Consider the following 21,662-nt stretch of genomic DNA (forward strand, 5'->3'; position numbering starts at 1 on the left):
CAGATAGGGTGAGTCTTGGAGGCCTGCTTTCCTGCTGAGGGCAGACAGAGCACCAGCATTATTCTTAATGCATCTCTCCGGGCAGCACACATTCATTCATAAGAAATGGAAAATTTGGAATGACTATGCCCTTTGTACAGAATGAGTACAAAATTCAAATGAGTTCAATGAACAGACAGTTAAAGTAAACAAGTGAAGCTAAATGGAGAGAATGATGAACAACGGCAATGGACACTTGACCTCAAATGATGGAGAACATTCGAATTTGAGGGGGCCTGCACCACAGTGGCAGGGTGGGGTTCAATTCCAGACAGCTTTTGTGGCCATTCAAGAATTAGGATGGTGTTGCTGGTTCACCCAAACATTCAAGGGAAGCTAAAATTCAGGCTCCTCCGTCCATGGGATTTTCCAGGCAAGAGTACTGGAGTGGGGTGCCATTGCCTTCTCCAAATTCTTAAATACTTGCAGCTAATTCAGACTTAAAACATGCAGGACCAAATTAAATGTATGAATTATATCAGATCTCAGACAGAAACTCATACCTTTGTAGCCACAAGAAGCTAAAATCTAAAAAGCAATGAGTCACTCAGCTCTCTGAAACTCTGCTGCTTGTTGCTTACAGCTCAGGAAACTCAAAATAATTAAAAAAAATCTTTTAGAATAAATCAGAGTGAGAAAATGTAGCCTATTGTTATTACTTTCCACAAACAGACCAAAAAATTAGAGCATGGGGAGGGAGGGTTGAAAGTTATTTATATCAAGACTTTTCCCCACAGTAATCTTCTTGAATGGATAGAATTTGCAACTTATTAAAGAAACATATCTAGTAGCAAGAGTGCCAGGTGGGGAACGATATCACCTGAGAAGTGTAGGTATTTAATCCACCTTCCTGTGAAAAGTGTTAAAGTAGAAAATGTAGGGGTGAATAGTTTAGCTCCTTGAAAGATATATCTTTTAGGATCAGCAAATTATATATATTTTTTCCACCTGCAACCCTGATTCACAATCTAGGGACTCATGACGCATCTGTCAGTAGTTAGCTCCATTTTCACCTCTGCCACCTCACTGCAGGAGTTTCACAAGATGGAAAATTCACTTAGGCTACCTGCTCCAGATAAAAGTCTGGAATGGTGAACTCAAATCCCAGGAGCCTCTGGTACATACTTCAGTTCGACAGAGAAAGATTTTAACTGCACTTAAAAGAAAATGACCCTGGAAAATAGGTTAGCAAGGCAGCAGGAAGCATGTGCCTGGATATGTTTGAATTTAGAATTCTGAGTACTCTTTATAGGCAGAAAATGCTGTTTTATGCCTCTAGCTATAAGACAAAAATAAAACAGAACCCCACCACCCTCTTATCAAACCATAAACTTCCTCCAAGAGGTTGATCTGTGGAGGAGCATGCATGAATTATTTGTGCCTTAAAAAACATTTTGAACAAAAGCAAAAGCTTTCCAACAATTTAAATGACAGATTTTTCTTGTCAATGAAGCTATCCATTAAAAGAGGTAAAAATTAACAATCCGTATAATTTATAGACTTCAAATTGTATAATTAATGCATTCATGTTATTATTTATTTTTTAGATGGAAGAAAAAGTAACTTTAATATCTCGTAGACCATATGTCTGCATGACAAAATATTGATTAAATTAACAATATTTGCGGGAAGATTAACACACTCTTACACACACACATGCACTCACACACACACCCCTCTATATATACATGCAATTTGTCACTGTGTACTTGTATATAAAATATTGATTTTTAAATATACTACTCATAGCAAATAGGCAGATATGTGAATACATACATATATCCAACATACATGCATAGGGGTAGAGTGTAAGGATGGAGGGAATTTTTTGTTTAATTACAATGATCCTATCTATAGAAAGCCTTGCTATGAATGCTGTGTTGTTTTTATTATGGATTCTAAACATTGCTGAATTTAAGCACCCTTGATAATAAATTTATTTTTAAGTGAACCAACAACTAAAGTTACATGTTTTTCAGGTAAGTAGAGGGAGAGTGCTGGGCTTGTGTGGGTCAAATCCTATAGCATTAAATATAAGGCTGATGTGAGCATCCCAGATTTCTTATTTCCTTGTTAAAATGGTCTTTTATTCATTTATTCTGTGTTAATGTCAAATTTAATGAATCACTGTAAACTTGAAAACAAATTATGTATCTTTTATGTTAGGAAAATACTTATTCAACGGGTTAGATCTAAACAAAGCTAAAGGCTTTTTGATAAAGAGACATTTCCACAGACTGAAAGGTTGCAGAAAATTTGCTTTCAACACTTTTGCATGATGTATCGAGATATGGTCAGCAGCCAACATCCTTTGTTATTTGATTCAATACGTCTTTAATGATCCTCTAAACCTGAACAATGTGGTGCTTATGCCTGAGGGATTTATGATATTCTTTAGAGAAACCAGCTTTTTAAATGACTGAAAGTAACTATTACTGTTATAGAAAAGTAACTTTCACAATCCCAGAAATAAAAGGGTATTGGTTGGTTTCTACCTACTACAAACCAAGATTAATTATAAATCAGTTGTGTTGATGTGGTAAACTATCTGAACACTAAAAATACAAACCACCCAAACTATCCATGTGAACACCATATGCAGGGCCTGGAACCAGCAGAAGCTATCAAATGGCAAAAAAGAAGTAGGGCATATGTGTCTGTGTATGTATGTATGTGTGTGTATATATATATCACATATATATATATATCACACACATATATATATATATCACACACACATATATATATATATATCACACATATATATATATATATCTCCCAATAAGCATCCTGCATGTATTTATATGTATGCACATATAATGATGGTTGTTTGGGTGATGCCAGCTTCCTACTTCTGTGTCTATTTCCACCTAATTCCTCACTTCACACATTTGTTCAAGATACCACCCATATTAAGATCTTCCCATTCAAGGTTCAGGGAGTGTCCTAGATGAATTCAAAACATTTCATAAACACAACTTCTTTTATTATAAGAAAGAGAATGGATACTTAATTGCTGCTGGAAAGGGGTTATTTGTTCAAAATGGTTATTGATAGAATAAAGTATGAACTTATTCCTATAATAACTCATTTAAGACTCATATCTCACACCTCCAATCCCATTCCTTAACTTTTAAAGAAAAGTGTGATAGTACTTCCATACAATGCCCATACTAGATTTTAGAAAGGTACAAACATGCAGATGTAGAAAGTATGTCTAATGTTCAAACAACAGATCTAGACTGTTCCTACAACAATTCCAGGGAAGCTATTTTTTTAACTGTTCTGTTCATTCACAGCAAGAAGATGTTTCCAGCTGACTTGTTTGATTGAGCTAGCTGATAAGTTTTATTGCTCTCATGTAGACAATGAAGCAAGTGCCTAATGGGGAAAATTGCATGGAGTCTGACTTGGAAGCAAAGTTGGCCTCTGGCTACTGAGTGGGTCCAGCTGAGAAAACTAGTTCAACCCCCTATAAGATCTGAAATGTAAAGCAAGAAAGAAAGACAGAAGATGGATATTTCATTAAGATAGATGAACTCAAAAAGAGCGGTGATGCAGAGAAAGTTAAGAAGGGAAATAGAGGATAAGCAGGGTTGCAATTATTACCAGCATAAAGCAAATTGCTCAGGGTCCCATAAATCTTTTCAGGTTCAATCCCCCATGCTTAACCAGATGATCTGCCTGGATCTCTGCACATGCATCTTGCCTCACCCTCTTCATTTATTTCCTCTTTAACTAAAAGGTACTCTAAGTTCAGTGTTGAAGCTTTTTGACTAAAGTCATTCTGTTGTCAAAACACTGTTATTAAAGCATATTTTGGATTGTTTTCAAAAACAAAAAGCAAAAACAAACAGTTTCTTTTTGGACTGAAAAACATATTTAGAGATGCTTCAATAGCTAGTGTTACCTAGCTTCACTAATTCCTGCAGTACTAATATTTTTAGACAAACTGAATTTATACCTATAACACAACATTAAGTAATGATAGATTATTCCCCTCTTTACCTAGCCTTGTCTATTTCATTACACTTGGGGTTCTTTTGTGGAACTTCTCTTTGTCTGCACTAACATAGACATTATATTTTTAAAAGTGTGTGAGATTACTTCCATATACCCTCATAAGATATTATTCCTGTGATCCTATTCCAAAAATTTAAAGAAAAATATGCTACACTGTTTTTCTGTCAGAGAAGACAGTGCAATTATTGAGTTACCTTAGGTACTGTGTAATCTCTCATAGTCACATTTTCTTCATCTCTAACAATGAGAGCAATAATCACACTTTTATCATAGGTTGTTGTAAGAATTAAAGCACTTATTGTTAATAGGGAATATTGTGTTCACCCATAGCAAGTACTCATCTAAGTGCCGTTCTTATTGCTATGGACTTCCCTAGTAACTCAGATGGTAAAGCATCTGCCTGCAATCCAGGATACTTGGATTTGATGCCTGGGTAGGGAAGAGAAGGAAATGGCACCCCATTCCAGTATTCTTGCCTGGAGAATTCCATAGACAGAGGAGTCTGCTGGGCTACAGTCCATAGGGTCACGAAGAGTTGGACACAACTGAAATGACTTAGCATGCAGGCTTGCACCATATTTAGTATCTTGACAGCATTTGACACCCTGACCCTCTTTCATTTGGTTGAAATCTGTCCATTTCATTCCTTTCCCATTATTCTGTCAATCTTTTTTTTTAGAATTCTGTTTTATTAGGTGGACATACTGAAAATTTTAGCCTGGGAAACAGCTTTTAAGCCAGCTCTTAGGGACTGTTCCCTCTTCTGTCCATATTTGCATTCACAACTCTACAATCTTGCTTCTGTGTATAATCCTTAAATATTAGTGTTTATTTTCCTATGTTGTTGTTTTCTTCTTTTGTCCTCTTCTCCCTTAAGACCTCCTGCAGGAGAAGTGTTCAATTACCATTTATTACCATTTACCACTGATGGTCCTCAAACATCTGCTTCCAGACAGGAAGACATACTTTACCAGTACTAGATCTCTCAAATTGAATATGTCCCAAACATCTCAACCTCAACACGTCCAAAGTTGAACCATGACATCTAACCTCCATTCCCCAAATCAATCCTCTTTCTATGGCCCCTTGCTCAGTAGAGAGAAACAATACCCACTCAACTGCCCAAGCCTGGGCAGTATCTGGAAGTAATCTTTGAATCATCCTTCTCATTCAAACACAATATACAATCAGGTATCAAATGCCACTGACTTGTTGTATACCTCTCAAGCCTGTCCTTTTATCTTTATTCACTGCCAGTATCTTAGCCCCATGTGATATTATTTCCTGAATTCTTACCACTGCCAACTCCTATCTTCCCCCTCCGTCTATACACTAAGATAGGAAAAAATGTTTCAAAGAAGTTAAAGATCAGGATTCCTTTTTCACTATTGTAATTGTGTGATCTTGAGCAAACTAATTATTTTTCCGTTTTAATTTCTTCAGTTGTAAAATGAGTACAACTAATGTCTTATCCTGGAAGGATTAAATGAGATATTGCCTAAGAACTTAGAAGTACTTAGTGTACAATATCTGTTCATTCTGACTTCAGTAACTGTTTTTATCATTGTTTTTCAACATTTGATTATGTCAATTCTTCACACTAAAAACATTTGATGAGTTCTCACTGCAATTAAGAATAATGTTTACATTTTCTAGTTTAGTTGATAATTGGCCTTTTCACAATTTCAGCCTCAAAACTCTATGCCCTTTATTCTGAACTTGTTGCTATATGCACCATATCCAGTTTTTGTTGTCGTTGTTTAGCTACTCTTTTGTGCCACTCTCATCCACCCCAGGTCTTAGCACATACTGTTCCATTTTCACTTCCATCTTTTCCAGTTGAATACTACTGGATTTACATCTTTTAAATTTCATCTTAAAAATGTTAATGATAGGCAATGTTTGCTGTATGCTTACATTGTACCAAACACTGAGCAAAGATTTACAGAAATAATTTCATTTAAATTCCTCAAAATAACTCCATGAGAGAGGAAGACTTTCCCAAGCTCCAACAGAATAATAAATAGATACCCTGGCTATGAAATCTCTTGGTACCTACACTTAACAGAAATAGCACAATGCAAATGCTTGCTTAATTTTATTCCTAGTTCTCCTGTGATGTCCACAAGGAGAGAGATTTTAATATAATTTGGGCGTTTATGTCCATTCCCTGGTGGCTCAGTGGTAAAGACTCCACTTGCAATGCAGGAGACTCAGGAGATGAGAGTTTGATCCCTGGGTTGGAAGATTCCCTGGAGAAGGAAATGGCAACCTACTCCAGTGTTCTTGCCTGGAGAATCCCATGGACAGAGGAGCCAAGTGGGCTACAGTCCATGGGGTCACAAAGAGTTGGACGTGAGTGGGTGACTGAGTATGGCACCCATTTAAACACAGTTGTGTTACATGGTAATGGCACAATAAACCTTTGAGTCAGGAAGACATAAGTAAGTATGTTACTATGTCTCAGATACTGTACTGAGTTTGCTTTTCTTATGAGTTACTGGTAAGAATCTCTATTTTACAAAAGAGAAAACTGAAGTCGAGAGAGCACCTAGAATTTACTCTCTAGCAGCCATAGTGATTGTAAGAGACAGTATTTATTTTCAAAACTGTCAGCTGCAAAAGTCCATGTAATCCCCAAATTTCAATCCCAGTGGGAGTTTAGGGTTAGCAGATGTCAACTATTATATACAGGATGGATAAACAACAAAGTCCTACTGAATAGTACAGGGAACTATATTCAACATCCTGTGATAAACCATAATGGAAAAGAATATGAAAAACAATGTATATGTATTATGACTGAGTCACTTTGCTATACAGCAGAAATGAAATACATTGCAAATTAACTGTAATAAAAAATTTTAAAGTCCATGTAGAAATTCTTTTCTTATTTAAACTTCTGCAGAAGTAGTCCTTGTAATGGTATGCTGCTGCTGCTGCTAAGTCGCTTCAGTCGTGTCCGACTCTGCGACCCCATAGACGGCAGCCCACCAGGTTCCTCCATCCCTGGGATTCTCCAGGCAAGAACACTGGAGTGGGTTGCCATTTCCTTCACCAATGCATGAAAGTGAAAAGTGAAAGTGAAGTTGCTCAGTTGTGCCCAATTCTTAGCGACCCCATGGACTGCAGCCTCCCAGGCTCCTCCATCCATGGGGTTTACCAGGCAAGAGTACTAAAGTGGGGTGCCATTGCCTTCTCCATGTAATGGTATAATTGAGGCTTAAGTCAGTGACTGTGCTTGATTTGGAACAATCTATCGGCATGCCATCAACCAAGCCTGTTCAGCACACAACTGCTAAATGACTATGAAGTGAGTTTAAAAGTAACTAGATTATAGGTCAAAGTAAGACTACAGGGACTATATTCTAACAAACCAGGTTAGGCAAAAACAGATTTCTAATGTTAACTGCTGTTTATTTAATTTATCATAATTAGTGGTATTAAATTTAGTTCTTAATGCCTGTCATATTCTATTAGAATTAAAGCTAAAAGCGCTAGAAACCATTTTGAGGTCATCATTTATGAAGTAAATATTTCATAGACCTTCTTTAACCAAGAATTATTTTGAAAAAAAAAATGTTAAAAAAATTAAACTACGTTTATAGCATTTCTGCCCTGTTTCTTGGCTGTGCCCTCATTACTTCTTTTGGGAATCTGTTTCTATCATCTTTTAAAAACATATTTCACAGCCAAAGTTAAAGGGAAGAGAAAAGAGAAATAAAACACAAAAGCAAATGTTGATTGCAATACAGATTTAAAACTGTGATTTGCTAAGAAATCCGTGGTCTAAATGTAAGGCACCTAAGAAAACCCCAATCTGAAAAACATCCATCCCACTAGTGGGAACCTACTATATATCACAGGGAACTTAGCTCAGTGCTTTGTGGTGATCTAGATGGATGGGATGGAGGTGCGGAAGAGAGATCCAGGAGGGAGGGGATATATGTATGCATATCACTGACACACTTCATTGTATAGCAGAAGCTAACATGATATTGAAAAGTAACCATGCCCCCAATAAAACCAAGTACAACCATCATTGCATGTATTTATGTTCAGTTAATCCTATAGACTAGGACCTTTAAATCTCCAAAGAAGTTCATATTATGTCTTAGGCATTCTGCTACAATTTTGATTTCCTGGAAGGTTAGATGAATAGCCAATTTATGTATGATATATTGAAAAGCTTATTAACAATACATAATATTTCCTAGAAGATCAGTTTCATCTCTTAATTACAGGTATTTTGGCTTTATTATTTCTAATGGGGAATAAAACATGGGCATGCAATGGGGCTTGATGCCTATTAACCTTGACTCACAACCATAAACTGTATGCTATGTAACTGGCACTAGATTTCAGAAGCAGTGTTTAAAGTTACACCATTTTATAAGTATTATGATTCAAAGCTTTTATTGTCTCTAAACCTGCTAGTGAAGCTTATGGTTGGGTTCTGGTATGGTTCACCAAAAGACATGATTCCTCTGTTATTACAGGATGCCTCCAAATCCAAGAGTCACTTGTATTAAATCAACTCATCATATTATTTATGTCTTCAAGTTTCCTAATTCACTTTTTGCTATTGATTTTTGGATTTTGCTTTTGACCTGTAAGATTCTACATGGCCTCTGCACATTTAAATAACTATTCAAAATTCCCTGGTTGGTCTTTGGGAGCAGATCCGGCTCTGTGAGCTGCTCCTAAGTCTTGTGTCATTATGATTACCCCCTAGGCTTTTCTATCTATTGCTCCTTCTACCTTCAGAATTAATAGATGAGGAAGATTAGGTCAATTGGCATTTCTGAGGCAAGTCTGAATTAATTTTCTTTGGCTTGTCTTGTTGAATTTCACACTCCCTGAACATTTCTCACTGATAAGCAGATTATGATGCTGGCTCATGTTCAGGATAGCAACTCCAAATGTGTTTACAGGGTTGTATTGTTACCTTTTAGCACCATCAACTGCAGTGAGCATTATCATTTATAAAGTTAAAGCTCTTTATTTTAAATTTGTGTCAAGAGGCTAATATAACTGTGATTTTAATTACTGAAAATCATTTTCAAATTAATGGAAAATTTAACAGTGGGAGATGTGTAGGAACCCAGAGACAATCAGCTTGGTCTTTACCTTAGGTGTTGCCCTCCGTAAGAGACATTAACATAATCCTTGTTTTCTAGATCAGAGGCTTTCAAAGGAAGGTCTATGAAAAGCATAAGTCAAAAGAGGAGTTCCTGGGGATTTATTATTGAAACTGAAGTCATGGTAAATCAAACTTGCAAATAGTGAAAATAATTTTTTACCTTTCTACTTAGAGTAGCTGCATAGAGAGAATAATCAAAAAACCACTGGTTTCAGTGTTTATGAAATCATTGGTGTCATTAAGCAGAAAATTTTGAGTAGAGTCATAGAAGAAAGTCACATTGCAAGAGGTTTGGGAGAGAAAGAAAGAGGACCTGGTAGATAAAGCATATTGATCATTTAAAAAATATGTTTGTGAAATGAATATAAAGACAACTGCAGAATACTGGAGGTTAAAATAATTTATTAGCTTGTTAAAATGGGATGGAATTTGAATCGTTGTGGGTAATAGTGTAATGGAAGCAGTATAAAGTGAACATTCCATAAAAATATCCTAAAATAATGAACAGTGAGAGTGCAAATTGGCTCTGTAAGTAGGTGTAAAGCCGAGTAATGTAGGTTAATCTTGGAAAGTAGGAGAGACACTGTACTCAGGCTATTTCTTTTAAAGTTACCAAAGGGACATAGAAAGTGACTGTGAAATGGAGCAAGATCTTATGGTTCTTGTCCCCTATGCCCTCCGCCTGTCTTTTGTCTGTGGAAAAACTTTAGCCAAAGAATAAGTTTAATCAGAGAAGTGAGAAATGCAGAAACAAAGGATAATAGTCAGTGGAGACCAAATAATAATGGTTTGGTCATTCAGCATACTCAAGGACCTGCAGTTTCTTCTCAAATGCTATAGATCATATTCTGAGACATAGCCTGTGTGAGCTGTTTTGCAGATACTGAAACCCTCACTAGGTGGAAGAAGTTAACAACATGATGACCAGACTGTAGCAATGACATTGATGGTCACAATTCTGAGAATTGACCTCAAAGAAATGGAAACAAACCAATCTTGGAACTGAAGATTAATTGTACTTAAAACAATCTGGATGATGTTGGTCAGACCGCCAATGACCGATTTCAAGATGACTATCAGAGCTGATTGTGTTGTTTCTGTATGTAGCCCCTTCCTTCAACCTATAAAAGTTCTTGTCCATTGCTTTTAGGGGTGGGGGGAAATCTGCCTTTGGACAGGATTCTGCCCTCTCCCCTGCCAGTTGCTGACATTCAAAAGAAAGCAAACTTTTCTTTCCACCAACCTGGCCTCTTCATCGGTTTGTTGAGCAGCTAGCACCTGGACCCCACTTTTGGTTAAAATAGAAACTGCAGGACATGAAAAAACTGTAAGTTAGATTTTAGAAACTTTATTTACAAGGCCACACACAATATCTGCCAATGATCAATTCTGTTTTAAGGCCTCACATACCCTCAACACAATTTGCCTGGAAAAACAGTCCGTCTCCCAAAAAAACGTTTTCACTTCGTTTCCAGGGCACTACTGTTCCCAGTTTGCCACTTACCTTATTGGCCACTTCTCTGTGTACTTTGGGGGCTCCCCTCCTTTCACTGAAAGTGCACTTGTCTCAAGGCCCTGTTCATGGGTCTCTTCTCTCACAGGCTACCTAGTGTGGTATCTAGTTTCATGGCATTAAATTTTATGATGAATCCCAAATATATGTCTCCAAATACAGCCTTGCTCTCTCTCAGAATTCATAAATTAGATCACTCCCTGATATTTCTTTTTAGATGTCAAATAGGCATCTTAAACTTCTTTGTCTAAAACTAGACTCAGTTTCCCTCCTAAATCTACCCAAGCTCCAGGATTTCCCATTCCCCCTCTCATTCAGACTTAAACACAAGACGTCAATAGGTTGAGACAAATTGTCTCTTTTCTTCCCACTTCCACATTTAATTCGTAATCATAGCATATCAGCTTTACTATATATTTAGGAAATATCCCATATTTCATCATTCTTTACAGCCTCCTTGGCTATATACCTTGATTCAAACCACCATTATCTGTATCTCTGTTTTTAATCTGTGTACTAAAGTCAGTTCCTGCATAATAACTGGAATGATTGCTTTAACCAAGGTCATATCAAGCCATTTCTCCACTGAAAATTTTCAGACACTTTTCTTCCCTCTCAGAATACAGTACAGATCTTTGTTGACTCAACTTTACATGAACCGATATTTGCACACTCTTGAACTCATGCTTAAGTGCTAAGTAGGTTCAGTAAGGTCCAACTCTTTGTGACCCTGTGGTCTGTATCCTGCAAGGCTCCTCTGTCCATAGTGATTCTCTAGGCAAGAATACTGGAGTGAGTTACCATGTCCTCCTCCAGGGGATCTTCCTGACCCAGTGCCTGAACTCATGTCTCTTATGTCTCCTGCACTGGCAGGTGGATTCTTTACCACTAGCACCAGCTGGGAAGCCCTAAACATCCATCCATACACAGGGAGTAAATTTTCACCTCCCAGACTAAGGAAACACAGGTTTAAAGAAGTTGAATAGTGTTTACCAGTCCTTCCTGGAAAAGTTAGGACATAGCTAAAATTCATGGGGGTGGGTGGAGGGCAGGCTCTGACTTTAGTTCTCCTTGTTCCTAAGCTCCTTATTACTATCCTTAACTTCCCTGAAATGCTTGGAAGGTGTCATGGCAAGAAGGATCTAAAATTTTAAATTACTTTCCTTCCAATCCCTTGAAAAAGGAAAATGAACAACAAAGAGTGTCTCTATTTCTTCAGTGCAGCTTCTTAGCTAGATATTAGAAGGAATTACTTGGATTCAATTAAGTTTTATACAGATTTGAATGACTGCTGCAACTACTACTATAGCCAATATCAATGATAATAAAAGTAATCATTACTCTGTATTTTGTGCTTGGCTCTTTATGTACATTTGAACCTCACTTCAATATATTTTAGAAAATAAGGGTCAGAGGGGCTAAACATTTAACCCTAAATCAGAGAGGAAGCAGTTGGCAGGAAGGGAATTCAGTATTACTTACTATGAGCCTGGATTCCTAACCATTGAGACAAAATACAAAGTTGGTATGTCAGGTGGAATTTGGAATAGTGTAGGTAAATACATTTTTGAAAAATCTTGCTATGAACTAGATCCCTTACAAGTTTCTGCATTCACAACATGTTTCATTCCTTTTCTACTGAGGTCAAACATCATCCCAGATATCTCAGTTGCTATTTTTATTATATCTCTCTTAGGTCTCTCAGATATTGTGAAAGCAGAGTGCCTCAGATGATAAAGGTAGCCACTTTTAACTACAAAACCTCCCATATATTAACATTATATTTTTCAAAAGCAATAAAAAAACATGTCATGGCAGAAGTTTGTGATAATAGAGAAATGGTTTAAGCAGTTTGACTATTTGTAACTTTTAAATGAAAGATAACTGTTGCATTTTAAAATAATAGTAAAGTTACAGAAGTAGAATTAAGTGATTAAAAATTGCAATTTAAGATACAGTATTGTAGTATTTTTCAGGTATATTTGCAAAACATTCTATGTCGTATTAATAATTGTCTCCTTACTTACATGGTGTTAATGAAAAAACTAGTGTCCAACTGCGGCATTTGCCTCTTTCTAAAACACCTAATAATCAGCGTATGTAGCTGAATTTTCTGTTGCAAGGAAGAAAGAGAACAGTATCTTTTTCTTAGGGGCTATTTCACAATCACCTGATTAGTGGAAATTATGATAAAGCTTCTTCCAGGCAGATGGTGTCTGAACATCCCATCAAACAACACGGGGGACAACACTGGCAATGAGACTCACACATTGCTTTAAGAGCAAATGTGAAGATGAAGGCTAAACGGACAAAGGCGTCAAGGTCCTATTCACGCCCTGGATTCTGTGCTAATTCTGAATAAATTATACCTTTTGTCCATGTTATAATCGTATTTCATACCCATTAGATTTCTGTGAATTGTGGAGTAACAGGATTTTAAAACTAAGGCATGGACAGGGTGAGGGATGTTCATAAATTATAAATGACCACTCTACTTTGAAAAATTCATGTCATATGTTATTGGAGAAAGTAATTTTATTATCTTGGCAAATAAAGCCTTGAATTCTAGAACTAGTATACTTTTTCACTATTTTCCATTCAGTTATAGTGACCTTTCTTGGCCTGTTGAAAGGTGGTTCATCCTTCACCTCATCCTAATGCTTGTCTTTTTGGTTTTCTCAACTGACTGCAATAACTCTTTCCACAGAATGTGCATAATATGTAGTCATGACTCTCTTTATGGCATTGCTATAGACTACCTTATATAATTACTTGTCCATTCAGTTCCTTCATCTTTTATACCTAGAAATGTTCTTGAGGGGAGAGAAAGAATGTTTAACTACTTTCTTGATTCATTAGACTGGCAATTTAAAATAAATGTATTGCTTGCAGTTTATTGAAAAGATAAAAGAACACAACACAAGGTATTGTGTACTTAAAATGACCAATAAGAGAATAAATCTTATGTTAAGCATTCTTATGAAACAAACACACACATACATAGAAAAATATACCACCACAACTGCCAAGAATAACTTATATGATTGATATTTTCTTTAACAATATTTCTACAATATGAATTTCTACTCTCATTAAGTAATCTGGGGTACTCCTTTGTTTCACTTGTTTAATGAGGAATAGTGAAAACCAATGATTAATAATATAAAATAAAAAATTAAAATCACATCTCTATTTTTGTACAGAATTAAACAAAATATATTAATTTTGATCTAGTGTTATAATTTGTAGCTAACACGATTGAGCTTCCTAAAATAAAGGACTATTTATTACTGTGTATTTTATATAGAGAGAGTTATAGATTTCTGGGAAGAGTTTTATGACATTCTGAAAATTCCTATTACAGTGTACAGTTACAGTGTATTCTAAGAATCCAGTAAGTCTCTGATATATAGATGAAAATATGTGGCCCAGAAAGAAGATAAATGTTTAAGTTAAGAAGAAATGTTTATTGAATCCATTAGGCTTCATAATTAATACGAGTCTTTGATAAAACTGGTGGAAATGGTATTACTTTCCAAATTGTTTTCTAGGATTAAAACTAATTGAATGGATAGATGATTTCAAAAGTTAGGAATTACCCAAAAAAGACAGAAGAATTTCTCAAATTATATGAGGTGACCAAATAAGAACTATGAGAAGAGGAAGAGAACAGGCTAAAAGATAATATTTTGGGTGTGAGGGGATACATATGCAGCCATGAATCAGGATTATAGTTGTGTAAAAATACATTTAGCATATAAATATGTAACGTGGTATAAGTGATCACAATATATACTAAGTATACATTAAAATAATGTACTTAATCATAGACCAAGAAATCTTTACACGTGAAATTAATAAAACCTGGAGTTAAAAAACAAAGCCAATCATTTGAAATCTCTTATTTGCTCAAGTATTTAATCTATTATTTTTAAGAGTTTTCAAAGATGTGACATTGAGACCATATATTTCAGTCTTTTGCACAAGAAACTTTCTTAGCCATGGGGGCATGCTACCATTGATAATCCTTAACTAGTTGGAAATAATTTTAATAAGTGTAATTTTTCAAAGATAAAACTTCTTCTGGAGTAGAAGAACATAATTAAGATACCAATAAGTATGAATAATCTGCTGTTGAGAGAATTATACTTTTCACTCTCTTGGATCCTAAAAGCATATAGTTAAATTAAAATATGGATGCTAATGTACAAGTATAATATTAAAATAATTTATGTTTACTCACCTTTAAGAAGTGAGTGACACTGAAGTTAAATATTCATGACTTTCTGGTTTTGTTTAATAAAAAAGCATAATTTCACTTCAGGAATCAGAAATTTATATAGGGTTAGGAAATGCTACTGCAATATAATGCATACATTAAACTATTGCCTCTCAAAGTTTAATATGCATTCAAATTAGCTAGAAATTTTGTTGAAATGTCAATTCTGGCTCAGTAGGTATGGGGATTCTGCATTTCTAACAAGTTCCCAGGTAATATAGATTCTTCTGGTTCATGGACAGACTGCATTTTTAGTAGCAAAATCTTAAATATTATTAATTAGATTTTAATGATCTACCTCAAGGGAAAAAGATTAGAATGAATGCAGGGCAGAGAAAAAGGAAAGTTATTTTCCTCTGGTAACAGATTCAACTAAATAATAGCTCTGCTGCTGCTGCTGCTGCTGCTACTGCTGCTGAGTCGCTTCAGTCGTGTCCGACCCTGTGCGACCCCATAGACGGCAGCCCATCAGGCTCCTCCGTCCCTGGAATTCTCCAGGCAAGAACACTGGAGTGGGTTGCCATGTCCTTCTCCAATACATGAAAGTGAAAAGTGAAAGTGAAGTCACTCAGTCGTGTCCGACTCCCAGCGAGCCATGGACTGCAGCCTACCAGGCTCCTCCATCCATGGGATTTTCCAGGCAAGAGTACTGGAGTGGGGTGCCATTACCTTCTCCGAATAATAGCTCTACTGTGTGGTAATAGTTAGCATGAATAAAAGTGTTAATTGCTTGGTCATGTCCGACTCTTTGCAACATTATAGACTGTAGGCCACCACGCTCCTCCATCCATGAGATTTTCCAGGCAAGAATACTGGAGTGGGTTGTCACTTCCTTCTCTAGGGAATAGTTAGCATACTAATGCTTATTTTTTACCATATATGTTTTGTCACAAACCCAAAATGAACATACACATTAGATCCCTGTGGTTGTTCAGTGGTAGAGAATCCACCTGCAATGCAGGACACAAGATGCAGAGATGCAGGTTCAATCCCTGGGTCAGGAAGATCCCTGGAAGACAGAAATGCAACCCAGTCCAGTATTCTTGCCTGGGAAATCCCATCCACAGAGGAGCCAGGCAGGCTACAGTTCATGTGGTAGCAAAGAGTCAGATACAACTGAGTGACTAAACAACAACAAAGTTTCAGGCAAGCAAAAATTTGGAGATTTCTAAGTCTCAACTGTTAAAGTTTGCATACACACACATACACATACACACATACACAACGGTTTTGCAAAGCAAAAACTGAAATATTAAGGCCATTTTCTATCCTATATGTTACAATTAAAACAGAAGCAGCCACTGATAATTTGACCAGCAATTTATAAGAATTTGTGTTGTTCTTTTGTTTATTTCAGTGTAAGTGGACCAAATGCTTTTAACATTTATCTTCTAAATTTTTCAACACAAATGCAGCAAGCATCTGTCTTTCTCTGTATTATGTCTCAAACCTAACCTATCACCACAGGCATCAAAGCTGAACATGATGGTCATGCTGTTCCCTGCAGCCCTGAAAGACAAACAAAAGAACAAACACACCCCAAAAACTTAAAACCTGGTGCCAAGGGAGCTCTCCAGGTTGCCAAGTGCCTCTCTGATCCTACCAGTAAATATAAAAGCTGCTTCCCTCAGTAACTGAAAACAATCACAACTGTCTTTCCTCCATTCTTGTTGAACCACTGGGGATAGAGGAAAGATAGAATATAGAAATGTGCCCCAAAATGTCCATGGATGGGTTTGATTTACACGGTATGGTTTGCTACAACCTGTAAAGATTAGATAATGGGCTTTCTTAGATGTAATTTCTGTTTCCAGGAGAAGGCCTTCTAATATCTTTAAATGGTATATCTATAAAATTCTGTTTTCCTAAAGGACAACTGGTTAGAAAAAAAAAAAAAAAACCTCTTATTGAACAGCACCATAGCTTTTGTACAACTTCATATATAAAAAGGTATCATCATAAATGTTAGCACATGGATATGCCCATTGATTGTAATAAAATTTATAAATCAAATCTGCTTTCATTTTACTTATATAAGCTAAAGGAAAATGCAGCTATATCCACAATACAGTGATTCAAAGCCCATATTGTTCATTTGAGCAAGTAAGTTTCAAGAGTAAAATCTAACTGTAAATATTTTGTAAGAAACTTTGGTATTAAAACCAAGAAGCCAGTTTATAATTATGATTTACTAATGAAGTTCAATTTTAAGCAGCAGTGAAAAAAATTATGTCTGATATTTATCATACCAATTATACACAATTATATGAGGTCTCTGATTTTATGGATAATAATATTATTGATGATAATTTACTGATTTTAGTCACATTTTTTGTCAGCAAAGCTATACTAATATTATAAAATACATTATTTTCTGTTATAAATACTCAGCCTTCCCATTCCTATCTTCTAAATTTTTTGAACCTAAAAATATGAAGCAAATGTAGGATTTTAAGAATAATATTTTGGGGAAAATAAATAAATTTAAAAATTAAAAAAAGAATGTCTTGGGGATTTTTTTGACAATGCAATTACTTATGAAACCATAAACAACTTTACTAAAAGCATTTTTCAATTGGTAAGGGAGGTATAATTCCTCACATAATATTGTATGATAATACTATTTCTATTTTCTAGTATAAAATAATTCTATTAATTTCAGAAAGATATTTATCTATAAAGAAATTTATCTTTTCTTTTAATAAAAAACTTGCAATCACATTTGAAAAGAGGGAAAAAGCAGAGACTTGTCCTGAAAATCTTTGACTTTACTGGTGGCCAAGTGTCTAGGAGATTGGCTTCACCTTTTCACTTTTACAGTATCTTTCACTGTATGGAAATAATTCCATCTAAAATAAAAGAAAAAATGACAGATCTTAATTGAAAATATTAGCTTATATGTAAAGTTTTGGATTTGATCACTCGTTATTAACTGCATCCTTTATGTGTCAATCATTTTAGTGCAGATCATAGAATCCTGGGATAATGGAAATGTACTACATCTGTATTGTCCACGACCATAACCACTAGCTGTGACTACTGAGTAGCTGAAATGTGACATGTGACTGAGGACATACTTTTCTTATCTTATTTACTTTTAATTAATTTATACTAAATTGTTACATGTTCAAACTACTGAACAACTGCACTTGCTTCTGATGATAGTAAAGTTATGCTCAAAATCCTTCAAAGTAGGCTTCAGCAGTACTTGAATCAAAAAATTACAGATGTACAAGCTGGGTTTAAAAAAGGCAGAGGAACCAGAGATCAAATTGCCAACATTCATAGGGTCACAGAGAAAGCAAGGGAATTTCAGAAAAACATCTACTTCTGTTTCATTGACTGTGTGAAAGTCTTTGTGTGGATCACACAAACTGTGGAAAATTCTTAAAGAAATGGGAATATCAGACCATATTACCTGTCTCCTGAGAAACCTGCATGCAGGTCAAGGAGCAATGGTTAGAACCTTACATGGAACAACGGATTGACTGGTTCAAAATTCAGAAAGGAGCATGACAAGGCTGTATATTGTCACCCTGTTTATTTAACTTATATGCAGAGTACATCATGTGAAATGCCAAGCTGCATGTTACAAGCTGGAATCAAAATTGCAGGAAGAAATACAAACAACCTCACATACGCAGATGATACCACTCTAATGGCAGAAAGTGAAGAGAAACTAAAGAGACTCTTGATGAGAATGAAGGAGGGGAGTGAAAAAACTGGCTTGCTGCTGTTGCTAAGTCACTTCAGTCGTGTCCAACTCTGTGCAACCCCATGGCTTCTCCGTCCATGGGATTCTCCAGGCAAGAACACTGGATTGGGTTGCCATTTCCTTCTCCAATGCATGAAAGTGGAAAGTGAAAGTGAAGTCGCTCAGTCATGTCTGACTCTTAGCGACCCCATGGGACTGCAGCCTACCAGGCTCCTCCATCCATGGGATTTTCTGGGCAACAGTAGTGAAGTGGGGTGCCATTGCCTTCTTAGAAAAACTGGCTTAAAACGCAACATTAAAAAAACTGAGGTCACGGCATCTGGTCCCATCACTTCATGGCAAATAGAAGGAAAAAAAGTGGAAACAGTGACAGATTTTCTCTTCTTGGGCTCCAAAATCACTGCTGATGGGGACTACAGCCATGAAATTAGAAGAAACTTGTTCCTTGGAAGGAAGGCTATGACAAATCTAGACCACATATTAAAAAGCAAAGACATAAATTTGCCGACAAAAGTCTGTATAGTCAAAGCTGTTTTTTTCCAGTAGTCATGCATGAACGTGAAAGTTGGACCATAGAGAAGGTTGAATGCTGAAGAACTGATGCTTTTGAACTGCGGTGCTGGAAGACTTTCTCCTTCTGTTGAACAGGAAGGAGATCAAACCAGTCAATCCTAAGGAAAATTAACCCAGAATACTCATGGGAAGGGCTGATGCTAAAGCTGAAGCTCCAATACTTTGGACACCTGATGCAAAGAACCAACTCACTGGAAAACATCCATATGCTGGCAAAGATTGAAGGCAAAAGAAGAGGGTGGCAGTGGATAAGGTGGTTAAATAGCATCACTGACTCAATGGACATGAATTTGAGCAAACTCTGGGAGACACTGGAGGACATGAAAGCCTGGCATGCTGCAATCCAAGGTGTTGCAAAGAGTTGGACACAACTTAGTGACTGAACAAGAACAATAATGTATAAGAAGAATTCTGCCTGTCAACTAAAAAGATGCACAATGTGAGACTGGAGAGTTTTATTTGGGACAAAATGAAGACCGCAGCCCAGGAGACAGCACCTCAGTTAGCTCTGAGAGACTGCTCCAAAGAAGCAGCTGCTGCTGCTGCTGCTAAGCTGCTTCAGTCGTGTCCGACTCTGTGCAACCCCATGGACTGCAGCCTATGAGGCTTCTCTGTCCATGGGATTTTCCAGGCAAGAGTACTGGAGTGGGTTGCCATTGCCTTCTCCGCCAAAGAAGCAGGGGGGAAGGTAAATATATATGTGATTTTGGTGAAGGGGGAGTACATGGAATTAAGCATTCATTTTACAAAAGGTTTTCTGCTAGTCACAAGGAGCTGATGTCACCATGATGGGATTTGGTGCTTTTCTAGATATAAAGGCATGCAAGGATTCGGATCATGAAATCAGTTCCTGAAAATATCTAACTATCTGAAGACCTGTTCTACCAGTTTCCCTGGAGACAGTAACTTTGGGAGATGGTCAGGAATGGGGAGGCCTAGCCTGCTGCAGTTCACGGGGTTGCAAAGGGTTAGACATGGCTTAGCAACTGAGCAAAAACAATGAATTGTCACATATGGCTAGGATCTACTTTACTGGATAGCATAGTAAATCTAATCAATAGAGATACAGCCTTGCTGAAAACAAAGAAACCAGCTTCATAAAGCTTATTTCTCATTAGTTATAAATAGGAATTCAGTTTAAAAAAATAAACAAAACCAAACTTGAGCTCAAACAAAACCTTGTGTGCACCAGGACCCAGAGGTACCACAGAGACTGAGTCAGACCTGCCTTTGAGTGTTTGAGTGTCTCCTGTGAAGGCATGGGTCAGCAGTGGCCTGCCGTGGGGACAGGGGTTCTGGCTGCAGCAGACCTGGGTCCTACAGTGTTACCCATCATAGAGCGGCTGAGCAGGTGACACACAAACTGCAGATGATACCAAACAAATTCCCACACCGTTAAGAAAGTTCTAGGACCCACAACAGATTTCCGAACCTGGGGATCCAGCAAAGGGATTGAGAATCCCCAGAGAATTTGACTTTGGAGGCCAGTGGGATTTGATTACAGAACTTCCACAGGACTGGGGAAACAGACTCATGGAGGGCACAGATGGGACCTTGTGTGCACCAGGAGCTGGGAGAAGGGAGCGGTGTTCCCACAGGAGACTGAGTCAGACTTGGCTGTGAGTGTCCAAGAGGCTCCAGTGGAGGCTTGGGTGGAAAGTGTGGCCTCAGGCCAAACAACAGGGAGGGAGCACAGCCCCACCCATCAACAGAAAATTGGATTAAAGATTTATTAAACATGTCCCTGCCAATCAGAACAAGATCCAGATTCCCACTCAGTCAGTCTCTCCCATAAGGAAGCTTCTATAAGTCTTTTATCCTTATTCATAGAGGGCAGACAGAACGAAAACCACAATCACAGAAAACTAACCAAACTGATCATATGGACCACAGCCTTCTCTAACTCAGTGAAAATATGAGCCATGCCATGTAGGGCCACCCAAAACAGATGGGTCATAGTGGAGAGTTCTGATAAAATGTGGTCCATGGGAGAAAGGAATGGCAAACCACTTCAGTATTCTTGCCTTGAGAACCCCATGAACAGTATGAAAAGGCAAAAAGATATGACATTGAAAGATGAACTCCCCAGGTCAGTAGGTGCCCAATATGCTACTGTAGAACAGTGGAGAAATAACTCCAGAAATAATGAAGAGACAGAGCCAAAACGAAAACAATGCCCAGGTGTGGATGTGACTGGTGATGGAAGTAAAGTTTGATGTTGTAAAGAACAATATTGCATAGGAACCTGGAAGGTTAGGTCCATGAACCAAGGTATATTGGAAGTGGTCAAGCAGATTGCAAGAGTTAACATTGACATTTTAGGAATCAGTGAACTAAAATGGACTAGAATGGGAGAATTTAATTCCGATGACCATTA

General features: G+C 37.0%; 1 protein-coding gene and 1 long non-coding RNA gene across 5 annotated transcripts in view; both read right to left on the minus strand.

Annotated features, from left to right (window-relative positions):
- LOC147361725 (uncharacterized) overlaps positions 1-20,415 on the minus strand; it is a 37,053-nt gene extending 16,638 nt beyond the window's left edge. The window contains exon 1 of the long non-coding RNA XR_015137612.1: positions 543-20,415. This is a non-coding gene — a long non-coding RNA (uncharacterized LOC147361725). The remainder of the gene's footprint in view (positions 1-542) is intronic.
- PCDH9 (protocadherin 9) overlaps positions 1-21,662 on the minus strand; it is a 1,139,929-nt gene that overhangs the window by 1,072,586 nt on the left and 45,681 nt on the right. The window lies entirely within an intron of this gene.

This window comes from Bos grunniens, chromosome 12, assembly GCF_055505025.1.
Source record: "Bos grunniens cultivar Pamir isolate PY7600 chromosome 12, Bosgru_T2T1.0, whole genome shotgun sequence".
Classification (NCBI taxonomy): Eukaryota; Metazoa; Chordata; class Mammalia; order Artiodactyla; family Bovidae; genus Bos; species Bos grunniens.